The sequence below is a fragment of the Epinephelus fuscoguttatus genome, linkage group LG15 (genome assembly GCF_011397635.1).
Source record: "Epinephelus fuscoguttatus linkage group LG15, E.fuscoguttatus.final_Chr_v1".
In the NCBI taxonomy this organism is placed as follows: Eukaryota; Metazoa; Chordata; class Actinopteri; order Perciformes; family Serranidae; genus Epinephelus; species Epinephelus fuscoguttatus.
The window spans coordinates 2,376,113-2,392,184 of record NC_064766.1 but is presented as its reverse complement, the minus strand read 5'-3'; the positions used below and the strand labels follow the sequence as shown (position 1 = coordinate 2,392,184).

At 44.2% G+C, this 16,072-nt stretch overlaps 1 pseudogene; it reads left to right on the top strand.

The window, feature by feature from the left end:
- Positions 1-13,087: 13,087 nt before the first annotated feature.
- On the top strand, positions 13,088-15,783 carry LOC125901915 (uncharacterized protein K02A2.6-like; annotated as a pseudogene).
- Positions 15,784-16,072: the final 289 nt, after the last annotated feature.

Below are 16,072 nucleotides of genomic sequence, written 5' to 3'. Positions count from 1 at the left end.
TACAGAGAAGGGAGGGGGGACTGTAAAATGGAGGGTCATGACAGAAACAACTGGAGTCTCTTGCGCTTTCCAGTGACGGTGCACTAAAACACACCCTGAGGCGGATATTAGCTTTACTTCCAGTACAAACACACCAACAATAACCCATAACCAGTACCGAACCATGAGAAACTATTATACCGGGCCATGTTAAATAAAGGCACAAACCCAGCGCTTCCCGTCAGCTGCGGTTAACCACTAGCTCCGCAGCTGTACAAACACGAAGCCGGATACTAACAGCTAACGCTAACTAACGTTACCTGACCCTTTCCCGAATTCAACATTAATTTATTATCCAGAAGGGAATTGTTCATGTGTTGGAAAGACTTATAACTACCTAGCAATGGCGTTTGCTAATCGCTAGCTAGCTAGCAAGCTTGTTAGGAGTCGGTGTCTGACCTCTTTACCTTCAACAGCACACCTGGTCGGGACTTAGCAACTAGCAACTTTATTGAATGTCATACTCACAAAATAACTATTTTTATTTGAGCTTAAAGTGGGCTTACCTGAAGACCAGTTGACACCGACGAGAGGCTGTGTCCTCCGTCTTCAACGCCGGCTCTTTGTTCCGTTGGCGCCAATTGGATGAATTGCAATGGGCCGATCCACAGCCGACCTATCTCCGACTTTGAAATAGAGCACATAAACCCGCCCTCTGGCAAACCATGCCCCTGCTATGGGCCGATGCTTCTCAGACGCATCAACAGCCGTTAGGAGTAGAATGCCGACGCACGATCTGAGGCCGACGTCGGCAAGACGTATGCGTGCTGTCTATATGTCAGGTCAAACTGGAATAAAATAAAGAACTGAACAGTAACTAAAAGACAAGCAAAACCGAGGAATCCACTTCCACAATAAACTGGAAGGAGGAACCCTTCGCACTATCGCCCAGTTACTGTCTGGGCCTTAAAAGGCGGCGCACATCATCACAGGTAAAGAGCGAACAAAGGTACACAGGCAGCAGGCGTATATCTGTTCCCTCATCTTTCGCAATGCCAATGCAGAGTGAGAGCATCTAAACACCAGAAAGGCAGCCGGTAAGACACTGAACTGTTTAATGAGGAGACTTTTGCACGGAGGTAGTGCATTGTGATTAACTGGTTGTGTTAACGCTAGCTTAGCCATGGGGTCGGACGCCCAGTAACGCGTGGCTTGGTAATTGATTGTCTGTGTGCGCTGATTGCTTGTTAATCTCCCTCCTGACTTTTGAAATGTGATGTGTGTAAATTTAAATTGGTATGTGTTGAGCACAGCTTAAAAGTATTTCACTTCGACATTTAGTGAATTATGAATGTATGTTGATTGTATTGGGTGTATCACTGGAGTAATTAGAAGTAGTAGACTGGGAGAGCAACTTGAATATAACATGATTTGAATCATTTAATATCAACAGTTTCAATTCAAGCATTTATACTCATACATACTCTTAATTGTAAGCATTTTTGTAATTGTGTTAGTGTAATTTTGGAATTTCATTTTAATAAAATTTGACCATAAAATTAATGTTAAAACCCTTTCAAAATTAAGGTTAAAAAGCCTGTAAAAATTTGTAATGAAAGGTTAAGAAGTAATTCATGTTAAAATACATTTAATGGTAAAATACAGAAATTGAGACAATTTAAGATAAAACACATTAAAATATACATTTAAAACAACAATAAATATTTAAAAAGTAGTGAAATTCATACTTACCTGAAACTATGCTAAACCATTTACAGCAGTGGGTAACTTTATTTGCACTTGATTTGTAATTTAATGTAAAAATAATTGGGTTTCACAATATTTAAGTGTTTATTTTCTGGTATTTTGTATACTTATTTTCTGTTGGTGATTCTGATCGGACTTTAAACTTTTTTTCTCTGGTTTTGTGGTTCTTTGATTGAAAGGTTTTTCACCTACACATGACAAATGGCATAAAATGCTTGCTTCTGAAAATAAAGGAAGGAAAAGGAAAAGCAGCCTGGTCATTGAGTGAAATCCAGTTAAGACCTCTGGTAGATGCCTCTCTCCCTTTCAAGTGGGGATATTGCATGGAAAACACACTTAAGAACTTGACAGTGAAAAACTGCTAGACCGGGAAACTGGAGAGCCAGGAGACGGAAATCTGGGAGCTTCAGCTGGATCAGCAGGAAAACCTGGAGTCCTGGTGGGAGGAGCGATCAGCTTAAAAGGACACATTAAAGCATTAATACATTACAAGTGAAGTTGGACCTCTGTGAACAACCTGCAGGAGGAGACATGGCTGACCAAGCTGATGGTAAATCTGTGGAACAACTTAAAGTGGAGAGAACAACAGCTAAAAGACTATTTTCTTGCCTCACCAACAGCATAACAAGAACATATGTAGACATGTCTGAAGAAGAGCTCAAAGACAGTTACAGCAAACTCACAACTGAGGCCGGAAAAGTCATGGAGGCAAATGATGACGTGGAGGATGGAATGACTGCAGAGTTGGAGGCGGAGCTGGACGCAGGTGAAGAAGCTGTGTTAACTAAGGAGCAAAAAGCCGACCTGAAAAAGACTGCAAGAGAGTGTGAGCTGAAACTAAAAGAGACAAAAAGCCTAATCCAGGAGACCTTGTGGTCCAACTTTGGAAAAGCTGAGACATCTACAGCATTGCAGGCAGCAGAGGGGGATTGTGAACGTGTTGGTGCTGTTCAACCAGACATCAGCCAGGAGGCATATGAATTCAAGCTCAGCCACCTGCAGGGGCTGGCAAAAACTGCAAAGGAAGCATACAGCCGGTGGAGTCGGTGGGTCCCTCCAGATGCACAGCAAGGATTTCAAAGTTGTCTAAAAGAGCTTGATCTCCACATCCCCATGCTGATTTCCAGAAAGGCTGACTTCATACAGGCAAGGATGAAGGAGGATACTGAAAGACAGATGCAGACGGCGAGTACCCCTAATTATTCCATCCCAGCCATCAAATTAAAACCAACAGCCCTCCCCAAGTTTATTGGCAACAAACGGGATTTTCACATTGAGTGAAATCCAGTTAAGACCTCTGGTAGATGCCTCTCTCCCTTTCAAGTGGGGATATTGCATGGAAAACACACTTAAGAACTTGACAGTGAAAAACTGCTAGACCGGGAAACTGGAGAGCCAGGAGACGGAAATCTGGGAGCTTCAAGGAAATCTGGCACAAGGATGGAAGCACTCCTGTGCATCATTATTATCTGTGCCCCAACTATGAGACAAAGAAAAGCAACACAGTTCAGAAGAGGAGCAGGTTTGGTCCAGAGGAGGATAAAGGCAGGAGGAAATACACAGAGGAGCAGGAGGAGTTCTTCAGTAAACTCTCACCTGAACTGGCAAAACAATGTCGAGATGTGTTTTCCAATGCTGCTTCAAAACTGAAAAAGACCAGCCGGGCCTCCTAGTGGGAAGTGGACTGCAGGAGCTGCCAGTGGTAATGATGCTTCTTGAGGTTACAGCCAATGCTGGGCAGAAGATTGGTACATTAATTGACTTGGCATCAGACACCAATTATATAACCCACAAGGCTGCAAGCAGATTGAACCTCAGGAGTGAAGAGATCACACTAGTCGTCCATGGAATAGGGGGAATGAAGGTTGACGTGGAAACAAAGCGGTACCTCCTGAAGATTCGAGTAAAGACCCCCAAAGGCACTCTGAAACCACACCAAATGGTTTGTTATGGACTTGACAGCATTGCAGATGTCCACAGACATGTGACAGCAAGACAGCTTCAAAAGTTCTTCCCAGACGTGTCACTGGATGAGCTGGTGAGACCAAGAGAAATAAACCTGCTCATCAGCCACAGGGAAGGTCAACTGGCGCCTCAGAGAGTCAAAGCTGTTGGGGACCTCGTGCTGTGGGATGGACCCCTGGGAAAGACAGTTGGAGGAAGACATCCTGAACTCTTTGAGGAGCTCACCGTGTCAGCCCACATGTCCAAGACGCACTTTGCCAGGTCAATGAGAACAGCTGCTGTTAAATATGAGGAACTCACTAGCACGGTCCCAGAGCAGCCCCCACCATGCAGTCAAGTCACCATCCAGGTCCAGGAGTCAAAGACTTCAGCCACTAATCAGGACTTCCTAGAGTGGTGGAGGTGGGATAGCATCAGCGCAGCATGTGAACCTAAGTGCGGAGGTTGCCACTGTGGAAACTGCCAGCCAGGTGGCAAGGAAATGACTCTGGCTGAGGAGAGGGAACTCGAGGTAGTCAGAGAAGGCCTCACGTATGTCACAGAGGACAGCCATAGTGGGGAACCACACTGGCACGCCAGGTACCCTTGGCTAGGAGATCCCGCCTCCTTACCAAACAATAAAAGGATAGTCGAGGCCACGTTTCTCAGAACAGAAAAACAACTTGCCAAGGAACCTGAGTGGAAGATTGCCTATGCTACTCAGGTGCATGACATGGTCGATCGAAGGGCTGCCATCAAGTTGTCAAACGATGTGATCATCAGCTGGGATGGACCAGTATGGTACGTGAGCCACCTCATCGCTCCTAACGCCCACTCTGTGACAACCCCTGTAAGGCTCGTGTGGAACAGCAGTCAAAGATTCAGAGGTGTGAGCCTGAATGACCTGCTAATGAAAGGCCCACATGTCCTCAACCAGATTTGCGCCGTCCTTCTCAGATTTAGGGCTGGTAGATATGCTGCTCTGGGGGACATCAAAAAGATGTATAATTCAGTCTGGTTGGAAGACAGAGAGGTGCACCTGCACAGATTCCTGTGGCGTGACTCAGAAGAGGAAGAGCTTGGAGAGTATGCCGTCACAAGAGTAAACATCGGAAACAAGCCAGCAGGGTGCATTGCACAGCTAGCAATGCATGAAACTGCTAACCTCCCTCCTTTCTCTCATCTTCAGGAAGAGCGGCAGGTTCTCCAACATGACAGCTACGTTGATGACATTCTCACATCTCACGATGACCTTGACCGGCTGAAATCCATTGCAGCAAATGTAGAGCGGATCCTGAAAGCTGGAGGATTTGAGCTCAAGCCTTGGGTCTTTTCTGGGCAAAGTGAGAGGAAAGAATACAGTGACAAGCTGGAGGAAAAAGCAACAAGGACCATGATTCTGCCAAACCAAATGCGTGATGATGACAACAAAGCGCTTGGTCTGGGCTACATGGTGGAAGAGGACAAGCTGCACATCATGATCGCAATCAACTTCTCGAAGAAAAAAAAAACGACTTGGCCAAGATCTTCTTCTAGAGCAAATCAGAGCCCAGACGCTGACCCCCTTGACGCGACGAGAGTTGCTCAGCCAAGTATCAGGGCTGTATGATCCGCTCGGCCTACTAACTCCTGCTAAACAGAAAGGAGCCATCCTGGTAAGGAGAGAATTCCAAGAGGCAAAGGGCGGAGGTTCTCCAGTAAAAGAGACATGGGACACAGCACTCTCAGATGGCCTCAGGGAGGATGCAATAAAGCTCTTTGAAGAGTATGTCCAGCTTGGAAAAATCAAGTTCACCAGAGCACTGACTCCTCCATACTTCACTGAGGAACCCTCGGCAGTCACATTCTCTGATGGAAGTGAGCACGCCTATGGAGCTATGATGTACTTGAGATGGAACTCAGACCAGGGCCCAATCATCAAATTAGTGGAGCCAAACTAACTCCCTTGGATCAAAGAGGTGATGCTGTCAAAGCAGAGATGTGCGGAGCGGTGTTTGCCTCACGGCTGAGGAAATACATACAGAATATCAGGCACATTAATAATGCAATAAATACCCAAAAAAAACACTATTCAATGCAACTATCTGCAATCGGCACATAAATGTATCTTTATATCGACTGTGAGTATATATTCAGCATCTGTCATCTTAGAAAATTCAAAAGAAAAGAAACAGAGTGACTACGAGAGAGAAAGAGAGAGCGTGCGCGTACGAGAGAAACGCAACATTCATTTACGATCCTCCCAGGCTACCTTTGCATCATCAGCCCGTGGAGGTCTGCTCACAGTTCCATATATTTGGACACTGCGAGCTTGGACCTCCCGGACCAAGACATCAGTTTCCTCCTGGGAGAAGTTTGGCCATCTGACGCTGCTGCTCTCTTCTGCCATGGCGAATTTAGTAAACTCTCATTACGCCATCACGCGGCGTATTTAAGGGCGAGGCTCATTTGATTGGTGTGATGTGTGTAAAACCCACTCCACGCCTTCTCTCCTCCCTCTTTCTGACTTGCGCAGGTAGGAGGGACGGAGGTGGGAAAGAGGAGTAGCTGTGCCAGTGCGCACAGTGTGCCAAACTTGCAAAATCCACCTGGCCACACCCAGTTGGCGAAGCGCAGGTGCATTGCACCTCCGCCTCGCCCGGTCTGCGAAACGAAAGGCCTCTGTTTTTCAGCTCATCCGAGAGCCGGGGGATGTCCTCTTTAAGGTCAGTGATCTTTTTGTTTGCTTTCTTCAGTAACAGATCTTCTTCACTGGGCATAGCATAGCAGTAATAGATATTCTTCATTGGGCATAGCTGTTCCGGCTAGCTTAGCCATCAGATCAAACCCGTAACTTCCCACCCATGAACTCGTAAAAGATTGATGTACTCCCAGTTACGGTTTCTGACGTCACACAGCTCTTTAAACCAATTACCTTACTTCTCTAAACAACAATGGCAGTCCCATGGATGCGGTGTTGATGCAGGTGATACACCGTGAGAAATAGAAAAAAATAAAAAATAAAAAAATAACCATAATGTTAACGCATTATTGGCAGCCGCTCTAACAGCTAGTTTCCAGTGCAAGGATAAATCAATACAAAATACATTTCCAAACACACTGATAACGTAGAATAGAAAGTATAGTAGCATCTGTGACCTTATGCGCCATTTCTCCTCCTTCGTTTCGCTCAAATTAACAAGGAACCGGCACCTTCGGCGATAGAAGTGATCATAAACAAACATAAACCCTGCACGGTCCGCCATGTTGCTTTGAGAGTTTGGCGTGACTTGCCTGAAACGCTATGAAGTTGTGAGTCATGACTTGAAGTGGTGACTTGCGGGCTCAGAAACTTGCCTGGAATGCAGCATTACATACAGCTCACAATTGCATGACTGTTCACAGCTGTGTAGGAGGTGTGTATACAATCACCTGCAGCAAGGAAGACATTCTTAACCTTTAGTATCAAAAACAAAACAAACAGACAAAAGATGTACACAACACTGCTTAAGATAAGCCAAGGAGTAATCAAAGAAGTAGGAATTATTTTCAAAATAATCTGAACGCAGCCCAGGGTGACAACAGCATCAGTCCCGCCCGGGGCACTGATCAAGTCCCACCGAGGCACTCATTAGTTGTTGTGATGTATTGATTAACCACATACTTATTTCTATGGTAATTGTTTATTTGAGCTTTAGGATCTATATTATCTAGATCCATGTTGTTATCTAGATCTATGTGGACATGGTCAAGTTCAAGATGTAGCGCACATGCGCAGTGTTGTATGAAGAAGTACAGCTCAGTATGGTGAACCAACAGCATGTCGTCGTTCGTGTCTTCAATATGTTTCATTGGTGACAAGGATTAAAGTTTTCTTTGCGGGGGAAGAGAGACACACGGTGTTGGTACTAGTGAGTACAATGGCCCTGTTTGGAAGAATTGACGAGTTTAAGCCGGAAAACGAGCCATGGTCGGCGTATATTGAACGGCTGGAGCAGTTTTTCGAAGCTAACAATATAGCTGATGAAAGGCAAGTTGCTACCCTGTTATGTGTAATGGGCGCAACAACATATGGACTTTTGAGAAATTTAGTGCAGACCAACAAGCCAAAAGACAAGACGTTCGAAGAGATTGTGACTGTTTTGAAGGAACATTTTGAGACAAAGCTGCTGCTGGTAGCAGAAAGGTTTTGCTTTAACCGGTGTAATCAAAAAGCTAATCAGCCAGTGCAGGAGCTGAAGCAGTGTGCAGCTAACTGTGAGTTTGGTGCTAACCTGGACGCATTACTATGAGATCGGTTCGTCAGTGGAATAAGAAATGAAGCCTGTCAGAGGAGGCTACTGTCCGAAAATGATCTCACTTTTGCCAAAGCTTTTGAGGTCACCCTCAACATGGAGACGGCCAACAGAGACGCACGTCAGTTGAGAGGGGCGGAGAGCGAGACCATCGGAGCTGCAAGCATCCACAAGGTGAAGCTGCAGGGAGCCAGGAACTGCTACAGGTGCAAAGGGAAAAATCACAATGCAAATGAGTGCCATTTCAGAGAGACTAAATGTCATAATTGTGGAAAAATAGGGCACATTAAGAAGGCATGTCGTGCAAAGGCAAGGTCAGAGTGTACAAACGCAAGAGGTAATGGACAGCAAAAGAAAAACACAAAATATGTGACAGCTGAAGAAGATTCAGATTTTGAGATGTTCACTGTTTTGACTGTAACGAGCGAGGATACTTATAAGGTCCATTTCCACTGAAGAAGTTCCTGGTACTATTTGGGGGGCAGGAATTACTACAGGAACGTCCTCTCGTTCGGTCCTCTCAATCACCGTGTCTCCACGGAGTACGAGGAAGGTTCCTGTAAAGTTACGGGCTTTGGATGTGACGTAATTGTAACCATTTTGACCGGGGTGACGTAGGGACGCCGTTAGCTGTAGCCGATAGCGGTGTCTGTAATAACTCACTAAATGGCCCGTAAAAAAATTATTTTTTCCAGCAGATGTCTTACAACATGATTGAGCTAACTGGAGTAGTTTTATGTCGTATCCGACAACGGGAGGCTTTTAACAGATGACGTCCTGATGTTAGCTTTGCTGCTGCTGCTGCCACTGATGCTTTCTAGACATCGTGATTTCCCAAAACTGAATACATACCACACATATCAACAAAAAACTGCTTTGCTAGCTCAATCATGTTGTAACTAAGATATCCACTGGAAAGAATATTTCTTTCACGGGCCATTTAGTGAGGTTTTTTTTACATGGCGGCGGAAGCTATATGAAAGAGCTAACCCTCGTCTGCTGAGTTTTAAAAATGCTGGCTATTTTGTTGCTTTCTGTTGTCGTCAAATCCCTCCTTGAGTATATCCAATCAGCACCAATCCCCAAGCCCCAGCCAGGAGTCTTTCGGTGCCGTTCTGAGTACCTACCCCGAGGCAGGGACTTGTTTAGCCCCTGTAAAAGTTCCGGAACTCTGTCCTTCGGGAGTGGTTCCTGCGGTGGAGACACGCACCACCCCGTAAAATTACCCCGAAGTTCCTGCGGTGAAAACGGGCCTTATAAAGCTACATTCTCAGTTAATGATGTAGATTTTGGGGGTGGAAGTAACTAATTACAAATACTCACGTTACTGTAATTAAGTAGATTTTTTGGGTACTTGCACTTTTATGAGTATTTTTTTCAAATGTTTAATTTTACTCATACTTGAGTACAATTTACACCATGTAATCTACTTCGCTACTTTTAAAATCATAAGTCGCTACTGAGTATGCCCACAATTTGAATTAATATTCAAACCTTTCATCTGCATCTTTGTAGCCAATAAGGCTGTCCGATCGCGGCCGCGACAATTAATCTATGACGTAAGGAAAGGACAACTCCGCTGCAGCAGGCACAGGTGTCTGGCGGTAACATACCTACACAGCGGAGTAGAAACTAATTTATGGACTGAAGACTTGAAGACAATGAAGCCAAGAGTGAGTGTCCACGTGCCATACAGGGTTCCTACACATTTGGAATTTCAAAATTCCATACTTTTCCATACCCTAATTTCCAGACTTTTCAGACTTTTTTTTTGTTTGTTTTCTCAGAAAATATGCAACATCTGAGTAAATATATCAGTGTATCATATTTCACATCATATTTAATTATTCTTAATAGGCGATTGTAGCCAAGTACCATAATGGCATGCAAATAAAAACGAATTGAATTGGGAATCCTTGGCCAACCAGTATTTATATACCGTATTGTCAAACCATCCATCCAAAAACTTGCATCTACCCATTGTGAACCACATGCAACTCGTCTTCTTGTCGAAGGTGCAGTGTTGGAGTGAAACTTGATACCTGGGGGGCTGGAGGAGGGTCATGGGGCAGCGGACTGGACATACCACTTGTCAATCAGGTAAAAGGGGTGGTATGTTTTCTGAGACGTTTGCTCACACACAAACTGTGCTTGGCCTGGCATAAAACATGATCCGGATTGAGTAAATTATTTTTGGAAATACTTTATTTTCTATTTTAGAAAACAGTATTTTAGAATAGTCTGGAAACATAAATATTTTTCCATATTTTATTTTTCATTTTCCATACTTTTTAATACCTGGAAATTGATCAAATTTATTTCCATACTTTTCCATACTTTCCATACTTGCATAGGAACCCTGGCCATAGTGCTCCGCTTACCGGCGACAGAGAAATCCGACTCCAGGTCCAGTAATTTTATGAGTTTGGCTAAGATAAGTCTGCAAAGATATTGTCACTGCCAGGCCTGGAATTTCGTCATTTTAGGGGCAAGGCCACTTGGCCTTTCGTGTTGTCAATTTTTTTGAGGGCACAAAGGCCAAAAGCCATGGCAGCAAGGCCATAAAATAAAACAATGATTTTAAGTCCACATCCATAATGAATTCAATTTAAGGACTAAGGATGTATAACTATCTGTGAAATGAATAAATAAAACAAGCTCAAGTAATAATAATGAGTATAATAAGTAATAATGTGATTTATTTAATAGCACTAATAAACACAATGTGTTTTAAATATAGAACAACCAGGTTCATGTATTTATAAGCAAACAATCTCAAATATAAGGCCTAAATATTTTTTGAGTGTACATGATAAATTGATTCACTGAACAAGACTGGCGTACAGTTATTTTTGATGTGTTGTTCGATAGCTAACAAACTACAGCAGGGCTATTCAATTACTGTTTCAACTGGGCCGCATTTCAAAACCAGATCATGTCGATGGGCCACATTTTTAGCAATCCACTTTTTTTTTTGCATACATATATTTATATACACAGGCATGGCCCTCCTCAACATGATGCAGAAAAAGACTAAAAGAGAGCTATCAATGCACAGAAGCATAATATTAAGTCGCAGTATCTAACAACACACACTATCTCTCTACCAGCATCTCCCTCTCTCCTCTCCTCCACACACACACATGCACACACCTCACCTCCTGATGCTTTCCTTATAGGACAGTTACACAGGATATAGTTTTATACAGTCCATGGCAGCAACAGTCATGTTTACAACAACAAAGTCACTATTTCAAAGCCAATAATATCTGACTGGAACATAGATATTCCTCCTGACATCACAATACTGAGTGAAGAAAGTCACATTATCTCAGCATGAAGACAAACATCAGTATCAGTCACTCGTCCTGGTCTCTGTCCCTCTTCTACTGAGGACACTCACTGTCTGCAGGTTGGCTGCCTCAGGTACATGTTCAGATAAAGTGTTAGCCTACATACAGACAGCTTTCATTTAGTTTGTCTTTAACACTTTGCTGTTAGCCTCGCGAGCGCGGTGTGCTTGTTTCGACCGCGATCATAAATCATAATAGCGGTGAATGAGAGACTGTGGACAGAGCAGATTGAAATATGGCTTTCTACATGCTGATCACATGTATTGATAAAGTATTGGCTTTTCAGTGGCAGAGGTTTTATCGCACTTACTCACAGTAACAAGCGTAGTTGATGTTAACTAGAGTAATCTTGAAGTTATATTCCCTTCATCTGCACCGCAGCCTCTCTGCTGTTGAGTTTGTGTGTGTGTGTGTGTGTGTGTGTGTGTGTGTGTGTGTGTGTGTGCGCGCGCGCTGTGAGGGGTGACATGCAGAGAGCAGAAGAGAGGCTGCAGAATAATGATGAAACCGAAACTTTAAAAAGTAACGCCGATAATGGCGGAGCTTACTATTAAACTTGCCTTGGGTTGTTTAATACTGGGTCTCGGTACCGATCCCTGCCGTGGCGTTTGATGAAGTCTCCTGGTTGGCCGGTGATAGACTGATGTCAAGCTGTCGTTATAGTCTGTCCGAGCGCTTCATGCCAGGCTCGAATCAAACCCCCCACTGGTGATGTACGCATCGTCTCATTTTAAGATGCCCAATAAGAATCCAGAATGTCATCGCATTATTTTTTTCTCAATAGACGCAGGTTTCAAAGCCGTGTTGACAGGAAAGAGGCAGAGAAGAAAACCGCAAAATCACCTGGGGCAGTGTGGGCGGGGCATCAAGGCCACTGTGGCCTTAGGGCAGATATTTTTTTCGAGGGCACAGGGCCAAATGAGGAGGGCACGAGAGCCATGGCCCTCATGGCCCTGAAATCCCTGCCCTGGTCACTGCCATTGGTTTACCTGATATGAAACATTAACCATGAAAATTATCCATGTCATTTTAGCTTGTCGGTAAGGGGGGTAAATAGTGCTCCAAATTTAGGCTAACGTTTAGCATAGAAAACAGAGCACAAGCAGGGGGTCCCTTGTTCTCTTACTTCAAGATACCTGAATGAAAATGTTTTCTTATGATAAGCGTTACCCCTTTACAGACACATCCACTTCACTCTAATCCCTTGCAGTTTTGTGCAAAACCCACGCGGTTATTTTGCGTGCAGTATTTATGTAATTTTGCCTATTCTGTTTTATTATTCCTGTATATTGGGGTCCTTAAACAGTATTACAGTTGGATAAATTGGGGCTGACTGGAAAGCTGTGACTCTTGTGGAGTCAATGAGCCCCATGTATTCATGTGTGTGCCATGTGTTTACACTCTTGCCTCATAATAGTCATATCATTGCAGTAATTTCACTGTATAAGGTGAGCTGTTTTTGATATTTTATACAGGTGAATCGAATCGAATGCCTGCTATTGACGATGCAATAAAACATCCATCGGTTAAAAGTAATTAATAGTCTGAGTAGTTTTTGAGAAGAGTACTTTGTACTTTTACTAAAATATTTTTTAAACACCAGTACTTTTACTTGTAATTGAGTACAGTTTAAGCAATGTAACAGTACTTGTACTTGAGTACAGATTTTCAGTACTCTTTCCAACACTGGTAGATTTAGAGATGGAAATTGATACTGGTGCTAGGAGGAGCATCATTTCAGAGAGAACATACAGAAGGCAGTTTTCTCACATGCCACTGCAGAGAACTAAGGTTAAGCTCAGAGCTTACAATGGAGGTCACATCCCTGTTTTGGTTCAGATCACAGCCACAGTAGGCTATCAGGGTCAGACAGCAGTTTTGACACTCCTAGTCGTTAAAGGACATGGAGTAACCTTATGTGGCAGAGATTGGTTAAAGGAACTCAAACTGAACTGGGCAGAGATCAAATATTTGAATGAAACAAAATGTAACACACTTGGTGAGGTGCTCAGGAAATACTCTGAGGTGTTTAATGAAGAGTTAGGGACACTCAGGGACATTAAAGCCTCAATCATAGTCAAACCTGATGGGCCTCCCAAATTTTGCAAACACAGGACCCTCCCATTTGCTATGAAGGATAGAGTTGAGAAAGAGCTCAAAAGGCTGGAGGAAGCTAACATTATATCTCCAGTTAAGCATAGTGAATGGGCAGCACCTATAGTCCCGGTGGTACAGAGGGATCAGTCACTTCGCCTGTGTGGTGATTATAAGGTGTCAGTTAACCAGGCACTTGAAACAGACAGCTACCCCTTACCTCGTTTAGAGGAGCTTTTAGCAACCCTTAGTGGAGGTAAGATTTTCTCTAAGATTGACTTAGCAGCAGCTTATCAGCAAGTTGTGCTAGACAAGGACTCCAAGAAATACACTACCATCAACACTCACAGAGGACTGTTTGTGTACAACAGACTTCCTTTTGGGATCAGCTCCACCCCCTTTATCTTCCAGCAGATTATGGAAAATATGATGAAAGACTTACCTGTGGTAGTTTTTCTGGATGATCTTCTCATTATGGGACGCTTGGAGAAGGACCACCTCTGCAACCTTCAAAGGGTCCTGCAAAGCTTGCAGGAAAATGGACTACAAGTAAAACGCTCAAAGTGTGAATTTGGCAGAACTAAACTGGAATACCTGGGCCATGTGCTGGATGAGCGTGGAATTCATCTGTCTGAGGATAAGGTGAGAGCAATACAGGAGGCTCCTACTCCTACCAATGTTAAAGAGCTTCAGGCCTTTTTGGGACTTTTTAACTATTACGGGAGATTTGTACCACAACAAAGCACAGTGTTGGCACCACTGTACAGACTGCTTAGAGGAAATGTAAACTGGAAATGGACTGAGGCAGAACAGTCTACATTTGTGAAGTGTAAGGATCTGTTGATGAGTGGCAAGGTTTTAGCACACTATGACCCCAGTATGCCACTCACCTTAGCATGCAATGCCTCTGCATATGGCATAGATGTGGTGATCCAACACACCGTGCCTGAGGGAGAGGAATGACTGATTGCTTATGCTTCCCGCACATTGTCTCCAGCAGAGAAAAAGTACTCTCAAATGGAGAAGAAAGCTCTTGGACTGATTTATGGTGTAAAGAAACTCCACCAGTATTTGTGGGATAGACATTTTACTTTAGTCACTGACCACCGCCCCCTACTGACTCTTTTGGGCGAGCACAAAAGTCTGCCTACACTGGCTGCTGCACGCATTCAGCAGTGGGCAATTATATTGTCAGCTTATGACTACAACATTGTCTATCACAAGTCGGAAGACCACAGTAATGCTGACTCTCTCGTTGTCCTTTTACCAGTGACACAGGTAGCGGCATCAGCCACTATTCACTCATTGCTTGCAGAGCATCTTCGAGAGGCGCCGCTCAACGCTACACAAGTCGCCCGGATGACACGCACTGACAGTGAGGTAGCCCGAGTCTACAAGTACATCATGGAAGGCTGGCCAAACCAAGTTGAGGAACATTTGAAAGTGTTTTTCACAAAAAGAAATTACCTCAAAAATGAGAAAAGGAGTGTTAAAGGAAATTCACTCAGGGTACCAAGGTATTGTGAAAACAAAAGCTCTTGCTTGCAAATATGTATGGTGGCCAAATCTTCACTCAGATGTGAAGCAAATGTGCAGAGAATGTGAAACATGTCAATTGGAGCAAAAGAGGCCTCAGCATGTTCCACTACACCTGTGGGAGTTTCCAGGTGAATCCTGGAAAAGACTGCACATAGACTTTGCTGGGCCTTTCCTGAACAATATGTTTATGATTGTGGTGGATTCTTACACAAAGTGGCTGGAAGTGTTTCGTATATCACGAATCACTTCGCAGGCTACTGTGACAAGGCTGAAGAGACTGTTTGCTTCTTATGGTTTGCCTGAGCAAATTGTAACAGACAACGCCACCACTTTCACTTCTGAGGAGTTCCAGACCTTTGTAAAGCAGAATGGGATTCTGCGCACAACAAGTGCGCCAGGACATCCAGCAACAAATGGTCTAGCTGAGAGATATGTTCAGACGTTCAAAGCAGGTTTAAAAAAACTTGCTAACACTACCATGATGACAAGCTATCCCTGTTCTTGTTGCAGCATCGGACTACGCCTAACTGCACAACTGGACAGTCCCCTGCTGATCTGTTTTACACAGACATGTCCACACAAAGCTGGATTTCTTGAAGCCTTGCACCAAAGAGACTGTGCGCAAAAGACAGTATCAACAAAAGGCCCTCCATGACTGCAGTGCTGCAGACCGATCATTCAGCGAGGACGATGCTGTGTACCTGCATAGCACTGCGGGAGGAGGCCACAAGTGGATTCCAGGTTTGGTGGTGAGACAAACTGGCCCTGTGTCATATGAAGTCAGAGAGTGGGGTTCTGACACAGTACACAGATGCCATGGTGACCAGCTGTGAGCTTGTGCCACGGCTTAATCTGACATGGTGGTAACTGACTCTCAGGTCGAACAGTTGGATGGTAAGGACTGCAGTGGTTCGCAGGACATTGCGAACCACTGTAGGATGGAGTCAACTTGACTCCACTGTGCAGTCACCAGAGCTCCTGGAGCCTGAACCCATGGCTCTAAGGTGCTCAACACGAGTGTGTAAACCACCCAGGAGATTTATCCAATGAGACTGTATACCTACTAGGGTTGGGAACGATTAACCGATACGACCGGATATCCGGTTTGACAAGCCAGAGATA